The following is a 5,775-nucleotide window of genomic DNA, read 5'->3' as shown; positions in this document are numbered from 1 at the left end:
AAAAAGTAGCTAAATATACCATTACATAAACGAAATCATACTTCAAACATCATGGTTTCAAGATCATATTTGGTACACTACTTCATCAAGTCTATAGAAAGTAGAGGAATTTAGATCAATTTACCCAGTCCCTAAACCTTGATCATCATTGATAACTCCTCAAAAATTCATATTCGATTCACATGATTAACAATATAAATAGGCATTTCAACATAATTGAAACATAATTCAATCAACATAGAGTCAAGATCACAAGACCTGCATTATAGGACAATTGAGAATTTAGGAGGATCATGGGTTTATCATAATATAGGATTGAAATTCATATTTAAAACATTAAATAATAAATTAATTTATCATTAGTATTCCTTTGAAATTAATTTGAGAAAGAACCCATGGCTAGATTGAAATATAGCAATTTTGATCATAAATTCTCTTTGAAAACCCATTGAAGGAACTACTTAGATGAATATAACTAATATTGAAGGATAACCATATCTTTTACATGAGAATCCAACAATAAATTTAACAAGAAACCATGAAAATACACTCCTAGCTTGAATATGAGTTTTTCCCTCCAATGGAGATTTGAGAGAATTTGGAAGAGAGGAGAGATTTGGGATTTTGATTTTCTTATTGGGTGTTGGGGTTTTGGATTGGGAAAGGGTTAAATAAGTCCTAAGAACAGTTTATAACCATCTATCTAAGTTAAAAAAACACCCCTATACTTATTGGGACTTTTAGACATGTCAAACTTGATATTAAAAGAACACAACTGAATCTGTGAAGTGGTTGTGTGTCGCGGAGGCAGTCTCTGATTTTGACCCGAATAATTTTTGACGCAGTGAGCCTAGTGTAGAGATCATGAACATAGGCACACTCAGTTCCAGGCGTGCGACGCATGACAGGTTCCCAATCTTGTTGCTGCACGCTGCCTTGGGCAGCTTCCTTGGCTAACGTTTGGGTCCTCCTTGGGGACCCTTAGGGTGGTCCTCCGGGATTCGTACCTGCACGTTTTGACCCTTAACATGTATATTAGCATTATAGGGTCACCCTACTGTTTTTAGACCTCAAACAATACATAAAAACAAGGAAAAAATACAAGGACACACTAGCACGTCTGAAGACCAACTTTCGAACGTCTTGGACTTTGTTGGACGTTTCACCTCAAAATGACCTCAAATCAAGCGTACATACAATAAAAAAAACTGAATTAAAATATTTTAAACCTTTTTAGACACATGTGAGGCTATAAGAACCTTAATTTATTTTGAGGGTCATTACAAATGGACTTACTCTAGCAAGAAAGATCCTTCAACCCGGTTACTTTTGGATGTTCGTAGCTTTTGCCATGGATGTCATCGGTCCAATAGAGACAGCGGCCTCTAAAGGACACAAATTTATTTTGGTTGCCATTGACTACTTCACCAAGTGGGTGGAAACAACTTCCTATAAGTCGGTAACCAAGAAAGTAGTAGCTCATTTTGTTCACAACAATCTTATATGCAGGTCTGGAATACGAGAATCCATCATTACTGATATTGGTGAAAATATCAATAGTCACTTGATGAGAGATATATGTGAGCATTTCAAGATTACTCACCGAAACATAACCGCTTATCTCCCTCAAATGAATGGAGTTGTAGAGGCTGCCAACAAAAACATCAAAAAGACATTGAGAAAATGATTGATAGTCACCGAGGTTGGCATGACATATTGACATATGCTCTGTTGGTATACTAAAGACTATGAGAACATCGATAGGATCTACTCCATACTTGTTAGTATCTGAAACAGAAGCAATCATATCTGCTGAAGTTGAGATACAGTCCTTGAAAATCATTCAAAAAACTGAGTTAAGTAATGCATTGTGCATCCGCAAATGGGTTGATCAGTTAAGATTGATTGACGAGAAGAGAATGGTCGTTGTTTTTCACAGTCAACTATATTGACAGAGAATGATTTGCTCCTTCCACAAGAGAGTAAGAGCCAAAAAATTTGAAGTTGGTTAGTTGGTCCTTAAACACAGTTTTCCTCATCAGGATGAGTACAAAGGTAAATTTACACTGAATTGTCAAGGACCTTACATGGTCTGCAAGGTAGTATCTGAAGGTGTTTTGATCCCTTCAGAGATACATGGCACCGAATGGAAAAAACCGATAAACTTTAAGAGATATTATGTGTGAAACTTCAGTTTGTATTTATGTTACTTCCTTGTAATTGTTCTATTTCCCTGTAATCATTTTATTTAGAACCCTATCCCTCTTGTAATAAACTATGTCTTGCCTGAATACTCAAGAACGAGATACGTATGCGGCCTATGTCGGCCTCGTTCACCCCATTTATCCCTTTTATTTCTTTATATTTGAACTACGTTTGACTTGTATTCTCAAGAGTGAGATACGTAGGCGGCCTATGTCGGCCTCGGTCTGTTGCTTTGTAATTTCTTATTATTGTTAACCTTTGAGGGGGAACTATGTTTGACCTGATTCCTGCCTAAATGGGATATGTAGATGCCACAACGGCTCAGTCATATCTCCCTTAAGATTTCTATTTCTCCTTAAAATAGAAACAGGGATCGAATTTTCGGGAGGGAATCAAAAATTCTCGAGAAGAAGATTTTTCCTCGACAAGTGAATACTGAAGTTACTTTGAGATTTGCAACTGGAACAGAATTTTAGAGAGGATCTCAAAAGTTTCATGATATGCTCAGCAATTGTTAAAGATAAGACAAGAAAGTTATCTGGGACCAAAATTTTGAGGATGGCCTTGAATTTTAAATAGGGTTTATCGATAGTTTTAGGGCAACTTTGAAAACTTTTCAGCAAATAATCAGATAGACCTCCAAGCATCAGTCTCAAAGAAGTTCGCTAAGCTTGACGATACATGAAACTTGACAGTCACTTCCAAATACTACTTTCCAAAAATCTATTTTCTTACAACTTTCCTTTATATTTTATTCATTTTTGTATAAAAATATTTTGTCTTATTTATCAAGAGTCGGGAGATTAGAAAAATCGATGGAAGATAGCAAAACAGGGACCAAACAATCGAAGATATTGAGACAGACCAGTTCATTTTAAAACTAACAATTTTTATGTGGATGCAGGTTTATCGGTTCACCTCAAAATCATTATATTTCTCCATTCGATGAATATGGAGAAGCTAAAAGGCTAAGATATCCATAAAATTAATAATATTGTTGTGGGTGCAGGAAATATTTTATGTTGCTTATATCAAAGATTTGGGAATGGAAATAACATTGTTTCATTCAATTCCCAACAACATGAAGTCCATAATTAACGTGCAATTTTGTTACATATAAAACAAATGAAAACCCCGAGGAAGACATTTTACCCTTTTTCATCAATTAAAGATACTTGAAGGACATTATCTGCGTCATATCATCAAACATGATATTGTTACTACTCAGAGAGTCATTGATATTGTATTGTTGATTGAGACAATACCGTCACTCTGAAGATACCTAGAAGATCATATATGTTGCTCAGTTAAGCACTATCTTTGTTTGGTAAAAGAAAAAAGTTAGGCATTGCAAGAGAGAAGTCATGCATCGCTGGAAAGGAATGCATTCATTGTGGGAAAGAAGATTCATGCATTGCACGAAGATGCTCATGCATCGCGAGAAGATATTCTTGCACAACGAAAAAAATGTCATGCTCTGCAAGAGAAAAGAAGTCACGCATTGCGGGAAAGATATTCATGCATAGCAAGAAAAGAAAGTCATGCATAGCAAGAAAAGAAAGTCATGCATTGCAAGAGAAATGAGTCATGCATTGTAAGGGAAGGAAACCATGCATAGAAAGATAAGAAAGTCATGCATCACGGAAAAGAAGTCATGCATTACAAGAGAAGGAAGTCATGAATAGCAAGAGAAAGATGTCATGCATTGCAAGGGAAGAAAATTGTGCATAGAAAGAGAAAGGGTCATACATCGCAAGAGAAGAAAATCGTATATCGCAAGAGAAAGACATATACATCGCAAAGAAGGATATCGTGCATTTCAAGAAAATCAACATCCTGCATCATTTTTTATTGGCAAGGGTAAACATCAAGAGAATCATCAAAGACGATATCGAGAGAACTATCAATACATCGCATCAACATTTTATTACTTTGACATCAAAGAAAGAGTATATTGAATATTATATTACAAATATGAGATATAAGCTTTATTTTCTCTACGTCAAAACCAATAGAGTTCACGTCAAATGCTTAAAGTGAGCGATTAGGTGTCAACACGATATAAGACATTGTCTCCCATTTGAATTGTATTTTTATGCTAATGAGTTTTATTTCAGTCTCAATCGAGAGCATCCAGAAGGATGAATTCTCCAAAAGAAACCACAGGTGTGGACGATATCAAAAAGAAAGCAGCACAACGTGGAACTTTTTCTTAGCAGCGAACTGGGACATAGTCCAAAGAAGAGTGTCAAACTCTTAGGACGCGAGCAGAGGAGCGACTTCCACCACAATCAAACCACACCCCATCAAAAGGGATGTGGATTTTTCTTTAGGTTCTTGGTCCCAGTTTTGCATTCGGAAATTTTGTTCTCCACCGAAAGCAACTCTCTAATCCGAGTGATAATGCACCAAGAGCTTTGGAAATTATCTCAGCACAAGTTCTTACTTATAGGTGTAAAGCATCCCATATTCATGACTAAGATGCTGCAAGCCTTTTTTTTTACTCGACTTACTTTGTCATTTGTCCAGAACCAAAGGTTATCCAGCATAATAGATTTCTTTTTCAACCAATCAAGTCGAACTGCAAGCAATCTGATTCCCTAAGTTGAGAGATATGTAGGCAAAATTAATGTTGAAAACTCGGTTGTACTCCAATATTCTGTCATATATCTTATTCCCGAGCATCCTTATTTCTTCATAATTTGATATCGGTATGACTTTTGAATTCTATCAAAATCGTGCGTCAAATAAAGCGTATCGAACTATAGGTGGACTGAATTCTCAATAGTCTGAGATATTTAGAAAACCCATTTCCAAGGTTCGACCATATTTCCTAAAGTCCAGACCGAATCCTCTTTTCAAAGGAAGAAGATGTAGTCAGTCAAAATTGGATAAGTCAATTTCATGTTTTCCTCAAATTTCTAGCATCAATTCAAGTCAAATGAGGGACATTTATTGACACCCAATTTTGGACCTCCATAATATAAATTGATCATCGAGCTTTTTAAATTCCAAACGAGTTGAAATAGCTGACTTTATAAAATTCAATAAAAAAATTGAGTCATTTTATAGTAGCTTTAGTCGATTTTTATAATTTTTAAGTGATGTATATTCATATATGTTTTACATAATTATTTTATTATATAATATTCAAAAATCGTCTCAAGATTTTAGTTTTACTTAACGCTTTATTAAATTAATTTTGTCTAAATTAGTAGTCTATATTTTGAGTCCTTAGTTCATAATTAAGTTAATTATTTTATCTTGTTAAAAATAATAATCTTGTTAATTAATTAATGACAATTCATTTTTTTTTAGAAAATAGCTGAATTTTATAATTAAACTCAATTTGGTTACATTTTAATTCCATTTGACTATAATTGCAATCTATTGGCCAATTTATCAATTCAAAATCTACTCACTCCTATTTCACCCTCCAATCTATCAATAGAACAAATTTTGAGCCCGTTTCCAACCTTTTCAGTCGATCACAACCCATCCTTTTCCAATTTTTGGCAGGCCCAATCCCCATCAACTCTTCAACATCCCACCTCCTCCCCCCCCCCCCCC

The sequence above is a fragment of the Solanum pennellii genome, chromosome 2 (genome assembly GCF_001406875.1).
Source record: "Solanum pennellii chromosome 2, SPENNV200".
In the NCBI taxonomy this organism is placed as follows: domain Eukaryota; kingdom Viridiplantae; phylum Streptophyta; class Magnoliopsida; order Solanales; family Solanaceae; genus Solanum; species Solanum pennellii.
Note: the sequence above shows the minus strand (reverse complement) of the source record.